Below are 12,324 nucleotides of genomic sequence, written 5' to 3'. Positions count from 1 at the left end.
TGGAATGGCGTGATCTCTGCTCACTGCAACCCCCACTCCGGGTTCAAAGGATTCTCCTGCCTCTGCCTCCCAAGTAGCTGGTACTTCGGGCGCCCGCCACCACGCCCTGCTAATTTTTTCTAGTTTTAGTAGAGACTGGTTTTCACTGTGTTGGCCAGGCTGGTCTCGAACTCCTGGCCCCAGGTGAGCCGTCCACCTTGGCCTTCCAATGTGCTGGGATTAGCCACCAGGCCCAGCCGATTTTCCTACAATTTTTAATCTCACCTCTAACTTAACCGGTATTTAAGATTTTAAACATGAAAAAGTCAATTCGCTCTTCATGAGGACCTAAGACTGTTCTGTTGCTTATAGATTTGCTTCGACAGTTGTGCTATATTAGATTAAAAGACAGGGAGAGAGAGAGAGTGCACGCCAGGCCACTTCCTTAAACTGAAATAATGCATCCGAGTATGTATTTCTCTTGCTTCAAGTGCTGCTCAGATATTGTAATGTAACTTCTTATCCAGAATAGTCCTAGGTTTTCTTTTTTGGAAAAATGCACAGAAAGCCTTTCATTCACGATGCAGGACGCAGCTGAACTTCATTGGAAGAGACAGTATTAATTAATTCTCCTAATGATCTAGACACAGAGAAACTCAATAAAAACGTTACTGGGGTACAAAGCCATGGTTGTCCATCATTAGAAAAGGCCTGGCAGGTCTATCACCAGAGATAATAAGCACATAAAAAGATGCTCAACATCACTATCAGGGAAATGCAAATCAAATCCATGGATACCACTGTGCGCCTACAAGGATGGGTAACATTAAAAAGAAAGAAAATAGATGGTGAAGATGTGGAGAATTTGGAATCTTCACACATGAATGGTGAGAATGTAAAATGGTGCAGCTGCTATGAAAATGACAATTCTTCAAAAATGTTAAAACATACAAAGTTACCATAAGACCCAGCAATTCCACTCCTAGGTGTGTACCCAAGAGAAATGAAAACCTAAGTCCACAGAAAAACGTACATGCTTATGGTTCTTAGCAGCATTATTCATAATAGCCAAAAAGTAAAAACAACCCAAATGTCCATTATCTGAGAAATGGTTAAAGGAAGTGTGGTCTCTCTATGCAGTGGAATATTATTACACTGAAAAAGGAATGAAGTACTGATACATATTGCAACATGGATGAACCTTGAAAACATCATGTGGCTGAGCCCGGTGGCTCACGCCTGTAATCCCAGCGCTTCAGGAGGCCAAGGCGGGCGGATCACCTGAGGTCAGGAGTTCGAGACCAGCCTGGCCAACATGACAAAACCCTGTCTCTACTAAAAATACAATAAATAAATAAACAAATAAATAAATAAATAAATAAAAATACAAAAAGTAGCTGGATGTGGTGGCGCATGCCTGTAATCTCGGCTACTCGGGAGTCAGAGGTGGGAGAATCTCTTGAACCCAGGAGGTCGAGGCTGCAGTGAGCCAAAATCGCTCTACTGCACTCCAGCCTGAGTGACAGAGCGAGGCCCTGTCTCAAAAGGAAAAGAAAAAAGAAAAATCACGCTAAGTGTAAAAAACTAGACACAAAAAGATTACATATTGTATGATTCCATTTACAGGAAATGTCCAGAATAAGCCAACCCATAGAAATAGAAAGTAGAGTAGTGATTAAGGTCTCTGAAGGAGCAGGGGGGAAATGGAGTGACTGCTGCTAGACACAGGTTTCTTTTGGGGTAATGAAAACATTCTAGGCCGGGTGTGATGGCTCATGCCTACAATCTGAGCACTTTGGGAGGCTGAGACGGGAGGATCACTTGAACCTGGGAGTTCGAGACCAGCCTGGGCAACATAAGGAGATCCCATCTCTACAGAACATAAAAACAAAAATCAATGGGGTATGGTGGTGCACACCTGTAGTCCCAGCTACTCGGGAGGCTGAAGTAGGAGGATCACTTGTGGTCGAGGAGGTCGAGGCTGCAGTGCGCCACTGTACTCCAGCCTGGGTGACAGAATGAGACCCTGCTCAAAAAAAAAAAAAAAAGGAAAAGAAAAAGTTCTAAAATTAGCTATGTGAATGGTTGTACAGCTCTGTGAGTATACTAAAAACTATTGAATTGTATAATTTAAACGGGTGTATTATATGGTATGTGAATTATATCTCAATAAAGCTGTTAATACTGAGGAACAACACAAAAAGAAGAGTTAATGCAGCTGGAAAGTGGCCACAGAAGGACAATGAAAACAACCAAGGGTAGGGAGAAACTTAAGTATCAGGGGAACATTTAAAACAGTGCAATACTTGGGAAGATTTGTTTTATTTTGTCCCCAGCACACAGATCTGTACCTAGCATAAGCAAGCTCCCAATAAATGGTGTTTGATTTTGTTGTTGTTGTTGTTGTTGAAACAGAGTCTCCCTCTGTCACCCAGCTGGAGTGCGGTGGTGCAATCTCTGCTCACTGCAAGCTCTGCCTCCCAGGTTCAAGTGATTCTCCTGCCTCAGCCTCCCGAGTATCTGGGACGACAGGCGCGTGCCACACACCCGAGTAACTTTTGTATTTTTAGTAGAGGCAGTGTTTCACCATGTTGGCCAGGCTGGTCTCGAACTCCTGACCCCAAGTGATCTGCCCACTTTGGCCTCCCAAAGTGTTGGGATTACAGGCATGAGCCATGGTGCCCAGCTGAATTGTGTTTTTTTGTTTTTGTTTTTGTTTTTTGTCTTTGGTTTTGGTTGTTTTTTTTTTTGTTTTTTTTTTTTTTTTGACGGGGTCTTTCTCTGTCGCCCAGGCTCAGTGGCCGGATCTCAGCTCACTGCAAGCTCCGCCTTCCGGGTTCACGCCATTCTCCTGCCTCAGCCTCCTGAGTAGCTGGGACTACAGGCGCCCGCCACCTCGCCCGGCTAGTTTTTTGTATTTTTTAGTAGAGACGGGGTTTCACTGGGTTAGCCAGATGGTCTCGATCTCCTGACCTCGTGATCCGCCGTCTCGGCCTCCCAAAGTGCTGGGGTTACAGGCTTGAGCCACCGCGCCTGGCCAGTTTTGGTTTTTTTTGAGACAGAGTCTCACTCTGTCGCCTAGAGTGCAGTGGCGCCATCTCGGCTCACTGCAAACTCAGCCTCCCAGGTTCAAGTGATTCTCATGCCTCAGCCTCCCACATAGTAGCTAGGGTTACAGGTGTGCATCACCATGCCCAGCTAAGTTTTGTATTTTTAGTAGAGGGGTTTCACCGTTTTGCCCAGCCTGGTCTCCAAGTCCTAGCCTCAAGAGATCCCCCTGCCTGATCCTCCCAAAGTGTTGGGATTACAGGCGTGAGTCACCACACCCAGCCACCATAAGTGTTTGAGTGAATACTTTTTTTTCTGGAAGGTGGAGAAGGAAAATGATTTTTAAAAAATCGTAAGGGAGTAAATAGGTTACACATGAGTTTACAATGCCTAACTACTTGAAGTTGGGACTTCCTGAAGTTGAGAGAGATTTGTTCTTAAATATCACTCTTTTTTCAATGAAAGAGATGCATTTTGTGATCATAATTTTTTCTTTGTTTCAAATTTTATATAATGACCCTCATCTTTTTTTTTTTTTTTTTTTTTTAAGGTGGAGTCTCGCTCTGTTGCCCAGGTTGGAGTGCAGAGGCGTGATCTCGGCTCACTTCAAGCTCCACCTCCCTAGTTCACGCCATTCTCCTACCTCAACCTCCCGAGTAGCTGGGACTATAGGCACCCACCACCACACCCGGCTAATTTTTTGTATTTTTAGTAGAGACAGGGTTTCACTGTGTTAGCCAGGATGGTCTCGATCTCCTGACCTCGTGATCTGCCAGTCTCGGCCCCCCAGAGTCCTGGGATTACAGGTGTGAGCCACCACACCCGGCCAATGACCCTCTTCTTTCAATTGTGTACTAATTGTACCAGTTGTGGTTTGGGAAAATTTTGTCTGTTAAGTTATGATCATAACAACCTAATACTTTGTATTTCAGAGACAAAAAGTAGGATTGCCAAGACACACGGGGATAATTTATTGCAACTCAATGCAATTGAGGATGCATTGGATCCTTAGGATGTAGTGGGGCCATTTTCTGAGTTGTTTCTTTTTAACACCTCAAAAAATTATTTTCTTGAATTCACAATGTGCTGAAAGTCAATTAAATAATTTCAAACCTCTCTCAATGTCAAGAAGAAGCAAAAGTTTCATCATCTAAATTTTTGAGGCCTAGCATGGTAGCTCACTCCTGTAATCCCAGCACCTTGAGAGGCCCAGTAGGGGGATCACTGAGCCCGGGAGTCTGAGACCAGCCTAGGCAACATAGGGAGACCCCATCTCTACAAAAAACAGACACAAAAGTTAGCTGGGCATGGTGGCATGCTCCTGTGGTCCCAGCTACTTGGGAGGCTGAGGTGGGAGGATCATTTGGGCCTGGGAGGTCAAGGTTATAGTGAGCCGTGATTGTGCCACTGCACTCCACCCTAGGTGACAGAGTAAGACTCTATCTCAAATACATAAATAGGTTGGGCATGGTCGCTCACATCTATAATCCCAGCACTTTGGGAGGCCAAAGTGGGAGGACCACTTTGAGGCAGGAGAACAGGGTCTGGAGACAGGGAGCCTAAGGCCAACCTGCAGTGGACTTCTTGGAATTGGACCAAAAGGAAAACCCTACCTCTCCATGCCCAGGTGACAAGGGGCCAGAGGTTCCTCCCTCTACAAAATCCCCTCTCCCTTGGGTCACAAACAGTAAATGCCTCTAATTGGTAGAAGGCCAAGCCTTCACTTCAGCCTTTGATTGGTTGTGGGCCAATCTTTCATTTGCATAGGGTGTAACCAATTGGAAGCCTCTAAAGGGTACCTAGGGGTATTGTGAAAATCTTTTAGTTTAATAAAAATCCTAAATAACATTGCAACTGGGATTCTTGAGCTGCTTGCTTGAGCCCACTCCCACTCTGTGGAGTGTACTTTCACTTCAACAAATCTGTGTTTTGTTGCTTCATTCTTTTTTTTTTTTTTTTTTTTTTTTTGAGATGGAGTCTTGTCTGTCAGGCTAGAGTGCTGTGGCGCGATCTCAGCTCACTGCAAGCTCCGCCTCCCGGGTTCATGCCATTCTCCTGCCTCAGCCTCCCGAGTAGCTAGGACTACAGGTGCCCGCCACCGCGCCCAGCTAATTTTTTGTGTTTTTAGTAGAGACGGGGTTTCACCGTGTTCTCGATCTCCTGACCTTGTGATCCACCCACCTCGGCCTCCCAAAGTGCTGGGATTACAGGCTTGAGCGCGGCCTGTTGCTTCATTCTTATGTTGCTTTGTTTGTGCATTTTGTTAAATTCTTTGTTCAACGCGCCAAGAACCTGGACAACTTGCAATCAAGACTTTCCATTTGGTAACAACTTGAGCCCAGGAGTTGGACACCAGCCTGAGCAACATAGTGAAACCCTGTCTCTACAAAAAATTAGCCAAGTGTGGTGGTGCACAGCTGTGGTCCCAGCTACTCAGGAGGCTGAGACGGGAGTATTACTTGAGCCCAGGAATGTGAGGCTGCAGTGAGCCGTGATTGTGTCACTGCACTCCAACCTGGACAACAGAACAAGACCTTGTCTCAAAAAAACTAATAAAGTCAAGCTGCAGTGGCTCATGACTGTAACTCGTGGCTGGAGAGGCCAAGGCAGGCAGGTCACTTAAGCCCAGGAGTTTGAGATCAGCCTGGGCTCTACAAAAAACACAAAAATTTAACCGGGCATGGTGACAGGAGCCTGTAGTCCCAGCGACTCTCAGGTTGGAGGATCACCTGAGCCCTGGAGGTTGAGACTGCAGTGAACTGTGTTTGCACCACTGCATTCCCACCTGAGTGAGAAAGTGAGACCCTGTTTCAAAAAATAATAATTAAATTTTTGTAAGTTACTGAGTATTTCAACATTATATGTACTTATAAGACAATAGGGTAGAAGGCTATTATTATCCTAACAATGGAGTCACCCAATGATAACAAGTCATACAGGGAAGATAATATGAGCCTTTTACAAAGTTGGTTAGCAACTTGCTGTATTAAACCATTTCTTATTTTGGAAAATTTCAAACATATATGAAGTAAATAGAATAATACAATGAACCCTCACATACCCATCACCCAGTTTTAACAATTCTCTACATTCTGCCATTCGTGTCTCACCTCCAGCACTTGTACCTCTCTACCCATGCCCCACCACCCTCTCATCTAAGTTCAGATGCATCATTAGATGAGTGCCCAACTCTGGTTGCCTAGATATGAGCCAGATCAAAGTATTTGAGAATTGGATCTGGTTTGCTATGTTTTCATTTACGCTTGGTCACTTTCACAAATATAACTATTTTACCTACTCAAGGTAATCCATCTTCTTTGGAGTCATTGCATAAGTTTTATAATTTAAAAGATCAGAGAAACTCTGTAACCATCCCTGCTTAACCTGAGTCTGCAAATGCCCAAGTTGTAGATAGGTCATCAAATGGACTCAGAGGTAGAAATGACAAAGTATGTCTTCATCTGAATGCTTAAACCAGCTCCCATCTGAATCCGGACTGTCTGATTGACTTCCGCTACAGTAAAAATGGTTTCAACAATACTTATTGCACTTTAGAGAAACATCTCTGCAGCTGGAGAACAGATGGCTCCCCAGAATCATTTTGTTTTGGACCGATAGAATCTTTCTGGAATTCTGCCAGCGAACTATGCTGTCAACTCGTACATGTAATCTTCTTCTGCCTTATGCTTCTCCCTCTGTAAAATGGAGAAAATGGTTATGAACCGGGAACATATGTCTTCAACTTTGCCAAATAGCTGAAGAATCCTGAAAGTGAAACAGAAACAGAACTTTTTGTGGTTTCCAGGCCAAGCACGGTAGCTCACGCCGATAGTCCCAACACTTTGGGAGGCTGAGGTGGGCAGATCACTTGAGGTCAGGAGTTTGAGACCAGCCTGGCCAACATGATGAAACCCTGTCTCTACTACACATACAAAAATTAGGCTGGCGTAGTGGTGCGCACCTGTAATCCCAGCTATCCAGGAGGTTGAGGCATGAGAATCACTTGAATGCAGGGAGCAAAGGTTGCAGTGAGCCAAGGTCGTGCCACTGTACTCCAGCCTGGGTGACAGGATGAGACTCTGTGTCAAAAAAAAAAAAAAAAAAAAAGAATAGGCCAGGCACAGTAACTCATGCCTGTAATCCCAGCACTTTGGGAGGCCAAGGCGGGCAGATCATGAGGTCAGGAGTTCGAGACCAGCCTGGCCAACATGGTGAAACCCCTTCTCTACTAAAAATACAAAAATTAGCTGGGTGTGGTGATGGGCGCATGTACTCCCAGCTACTCGGGAGGCTGAGAAAGGAGAATTGCTTGAATCTGGGAGGCAGAGGTTGCAGTGAGCCAAGATTGCACCACTGCACTCCAGCTTGGGCCACAGAGCAAGACTCTGTCTCGAAAAATGAAATAAATAAATAGATAAATAGGCTGGGCGTGGTGGCTCAAGCCTGTAATCCCAGCACTTTGGGAGGCCGAGACGGGTGGATCACGAGGTCAGGAGATTGAGACCATCCTGGCTAACACGGTGAAACCCTGTCTCTACTAAAAAATACAAAAAAAAACTAGCCGGGCGAGGTGGCGGGCACCTGTAGTCCCAGCTACTCGGGAGGCTGAGGCAGGAGAATGGCGTAAACCCGGGAGGCGGAGCTTGCAGTGAGCTGAGATCCGGCCACTGCACTCCAGCCTGGGCGACAGAGCAAGACTCCGTCTCAAAAAAATAAAAATAAAAATAAATAAATAAATAAATAGATAAATAAAATGGTTTCCAGAGAGTTAGACAAATAACACAGGGCCAATTGATATTTCTCTGAAGTTGGAGCACTTTACAGGCTTTTTCTCCAGTAACCCTCCTTAGCAGGCAGAAAGGAGAAAGGGTTTTCTTCTTTTCATGGCTTGGGAAAGTGAGCTGTCTTGCCTGAGGCTCAGTGAGGCAGCGATGAAAGAAGAGCTGCCAACTCTCCTATCCCCAGTCCAGCATAATGCTCACCGGTATTACGATTCTTCCAATAAAAAGACAGACCTTCCAAAACAAGTTCGTCCGTTTTTGGTTTCTTGTTTTGTTTTTTTGAGATAGAGTCTCCCTTTGTTGCCCAGGCTGGAGTGCAGTGGCACGGTCTCGGCTCACTATAAGCTCTGCCTCCCAGGTTCACGCCATTCTCCTGCCTCAGCCTCCCAGCAGCTGGGACTACAAGCGCCCCCCCGCCACGCCCGGCTAATTTTTGTATTTTTAGTAGAGACGGGGTTTCACTGTGTTAGCCAGGATGGTCTCGATCTCCTGACCTTGTGATCCGCCCACCTCGGCCTCCTAAAGTGCTGAGATTACAGGCGTGAGCCACTGCGCCTGGTATAACAAGTTCATTCTTGTACAGTAAATCTATATTCATATACATCTTAGTCCATTGGTGTTGCTATAAAGGAACATTTGAGACTGGGTAATTTAAAAAGAAAGAGGTTTATTTGTAGGGCTGGGGGCAATGGCTAATACCTGTAATCCCAGCACTTTGGGAGGCTCAAATGGGAGGATTACTTGAGCCCAAGTATTACAGACCAGCCTGGGCAACATAGCAAGATCCAGTCTGTAAAATTTACCAGTGAGTCGATTTGATGACCTATCTCCAACTCTGACATTTGCAAACTCAAGTTAAGCAGGGGTGGTTAGCTGAGCGTGATGGCACATACCTATAGTTCTCACTACTTGGGAGGCTGGGGCCAGAGGATCACTTGAGCTCAGGAACTGGAGGCCATCCTGGACAACAGAGAGCGACACTGGCTCTAAAAAATAGTAAGTAAATAAATAAAAATAAAAAAATTTAAAAGTTTGCCAGGTCCTCATTTTGTTAATAGTTGTATCATAGTATGGTTTTGCTTGAACAGAGTCTCACTAAGATCTAGAGATTCTGAACTTAACATTGAGTCCTGGCGGAGCACAGTGCCTCACGCCTGTAATCCCAGCACTTTGCGAGGCCGAGGCGGGCGGATCACCTGAGGTCAGGAGTTTGAGACCAGCCTGACCAACATGGTGAAACCCTGTCTCTACTAAAAATACAAATAATTAGCCAGGCATGGTGGCAGGCGCCTGTAATACCAGCAACTCTGGAGGCTGAAGCAGGAGAATCGCTTGAACCCGGGAGGTGGAGGTTGCAGTGAGCAGAGGTCCTGCCACTGCACTCCAGCCTAGGCAACAGAGCAGAGCAAGACCTCATCAAAAAAAAAAAAAAAAAAAAAAAAGAGTCCTTAAGCATTTGCTATAAAGTTTTTGAGCTAGAAGGGCCCTTCAGGGTCACTTTATGTACTTTCTCAATTTACAGTTGAAAAAGTGTCTCCCAGAAGAGTTAAATGTGCTCAGGATCACACAGCTAGCTACAGGCAAAGATGGGACCGGAAGCCAAGTATGACCCCTTAAGCTCACGCTTTTTGCTGGCAACTTTGGAAAAAATCCAACCATTCTTTGCTCTAAATTCAAAGACAACCCAGGCTTCAAAGACGGAAACTATCTGATGACTCCTTAATAAGGATGTTGGGAATTTACCTGGACAAATCTTATACTCCAAACTACAGTAAATTCTAAACCAGAAAAAGGTTTAAACATATTTTTTAGAAAACTAAGAGAAAGTGTATCATGTATATTCCAGATATAACATGAAATAGGTTTCAGATTTATTTTCTTCTTAAAAAGTTTTTGGCCGGGCGCAGTGGCTCACACCTGTAATCCCAGCACTTTGGGAGGCTGAGGTGGGTGGATCATGAGGTCAGGAGTTCAAGACTAGTCTGGCCAACATAGTGAAACCCTGTCTCTATTAAAAATACACAAAAAATTAGCCGGGTGTGGTGGTGTGCGCCTGTAATCCCAGCTAGTCAGGAGGTTGAGGCAGGAGAATCGCATGAACCTGGGAGGCAGAGGTTGCAGTGAGCCAAGATCATGCCGCTGCACTTTAGCCTGGGTGACAATGAAATTCTGTCTCAAAAAAATGAAATAAAATAAAATAAAATATTTTTTTAGTCAGGCACAGTGGCTCACGCTGTAATCCCAACACTTTGGGAGGCTGAGGCGGGCGGAACACCTGAGGTCGGGCATTTGAGACCGGCCTGACCAACATGGAGAAACCCCATCTCTACTAAAAATACAAAGTTAGCCAGGCGTGGTGACGCATGCCTGTAATCCCAGCTACACCGGAGGCTGAGGCAGGAGAATCGCTTGAACCTGGGAGGAGGAGATTGTGGTAAGCCAATATCGCACCTCTGCACTTCAGCCTGGGCAACAAGAGTGAAACTCCGTCTCAATAAATACATGAATGAATGAATAAATAAATAAATGAATAAATAAATAAATAAATAATTTTTTTGAGTCAGGATCTTGCTCTGTCACCCAGGCTCGAGTGCAGTGGTACCGTGATGGCTCACTGCAGCGTTAATCTCCTGGGTTTAAGCAATCCTCCTGCCTAAGCCTCTTGAGTAGCTGGGATTACAGATGTGCACCATCACATCCAGCTAATTTATTATTATTTTTTGTAGAGACGGGGTCTCCCTGTGTTGCCCAGGATGGTCTCAAACTCCTGGGCTCAAGCAATCTTCCTGTCTCAGCCTCCCAATGTGTTGTGATTACAGGTGTGAGCCACCGCGCTGGGCCACCCACTCTACTCTCTTGGTTTTCCTTCTGTGTCTCGGAGCAATTTCTTCTCCATCTGCTCTACCCACCCTTCAAGTTTGGTGTTCATACAAGTATTGCAGGCCTTTCCACTTCTCACTCGACAGATTCTCCTGGATGACTTCACCCTGTAACTCCAGAGAGGTAACATTCTCAGGAATTCCCTGTCTAGGTCTGTATATGGGTCTCCTGAGCCTCTGCCCATCCATCTCTTCCCTGCTTATCAGATGTGTGAGCTCAGTACCCACTTCCTTCCAACCCCTGCTCCTCTTCCTGGGTTCCCTACCTTGCTGTATTGCGCCATGCTAGAGAACTGCCAGTCATCCTTGACTTTGCCTTCGAGCAGCTCTAGCCCTGTGTGCCACTCACATCCATCTACTTCTCCATCCCCTTGGCCCATGGCCCTTACTGCTTCTCTTGCTTCATTGCAGCTGCAGAAGCTTGAGCTCCGATCTGCACTCCGCCACCACCCCCACTGCCTGCTTAGTCATCCCCACTTCCGGTTCACTCTCTATCTTGAGGACAAATAGCCTCTTTACACCATAAGTCTGACTTTGTCTTTTCCTGTTTAAATTCCTTTGGGGTGGTGGGGCGAGGCGGCTCATGCCTGTAATCGCAGCACTTTGGGAGGCCGAGGCGGGCGGATCACTTGAGGCCAGGAGTTCAAGACCAGCCTGGCCAACATGATGAAACATCGTCTCTACTTAAAATACAAAAATTAGCCAGGCGTGATGGCACACGTCTGTAATCCTAGTTACTCGGGAGGCTGAGGCAGGAGGATTGCTTGAACCCGGGAGGCAGAGGGTGAAGTCAGCCAAGATCGGGCCACTGCACTTCAGCCTGGCAACAGAGCAAGACTCCGTCTCAAAAAAAAAAAAAAAAAAAAAAAAAAAAATTCCTTTAGGGTCTCCCAATGGCCTCATGAAAAAATCCAAATTTATTAAAATAGTGTTACAGGGTCCTTTATCTTCCGTTCCCTGCTCACCCCTCCAGTCCTACTTCCCAGCACCCTCACCTCACAACCTCCACTGTAACCATACTGAACTGCTTGCAGTACCCCAGGGGGTCATACTCTCCTACCTCTGGGCCTTTACACAGGCAAGTTCTCTTGAGATGTAAATTCTCCATCTCTTGCAAGTTCAGAGGAAGCGCTTAATTGGCTTCCTCGACTGGCTATCTTTAATCAACCTTTAGCTACCAGCTCTGTAGACTTCCTCAAGGAGCTGTACTCTGAACTCCTAAAGTTGTCAGGCACACTGATACACATGTGCATCATACGTGATACTCACTGTCATACCGTATTATAATCACTATTTTGCTACTTTGGTTTTTCTTTTCTGCTTTTTTTTTTTAATTGCAATTAAGGTATAATAAAATCCTCAAATCTTAAGTGTTCAGTGAGTTTTGTTTTTGTTTTTGTTTTGAGACAGAGTCTCCCTCTGTCACCCAGGTTGGAGTTCAGTGGTGCAATCTCGACTCACTGCAACCTCCACCTCCCAAGTTCAAGTGATTCTCCTGCCTCAGCCTCCCAAGTAGCTGGGATTACAGGTGCCTGCCACATGCCTGGCTAATTTTTGTATTTTTAGTAGAGGTGGGGTTTCACCATCTTGGCCAGGCTGTTCTCAAACTCCTGACCTCATGTGATCTCCCCAACTGT

The sequence above is a fragment of the Papio anubis genome, chromosome 9 (assembly GCF_008728515.1).
Source record: "Papio anubis isolate 15944 chromosome 9, Panubis1.0, whole genome shotgun sequence".
NCBI lineage: Eukaryota > Metazoa > Chordata > Mammalia > Primates > Cercopithecidae > Papio > Papio anubis.
Note: the sequence above shows the minus strand (reverse complement) of the source record.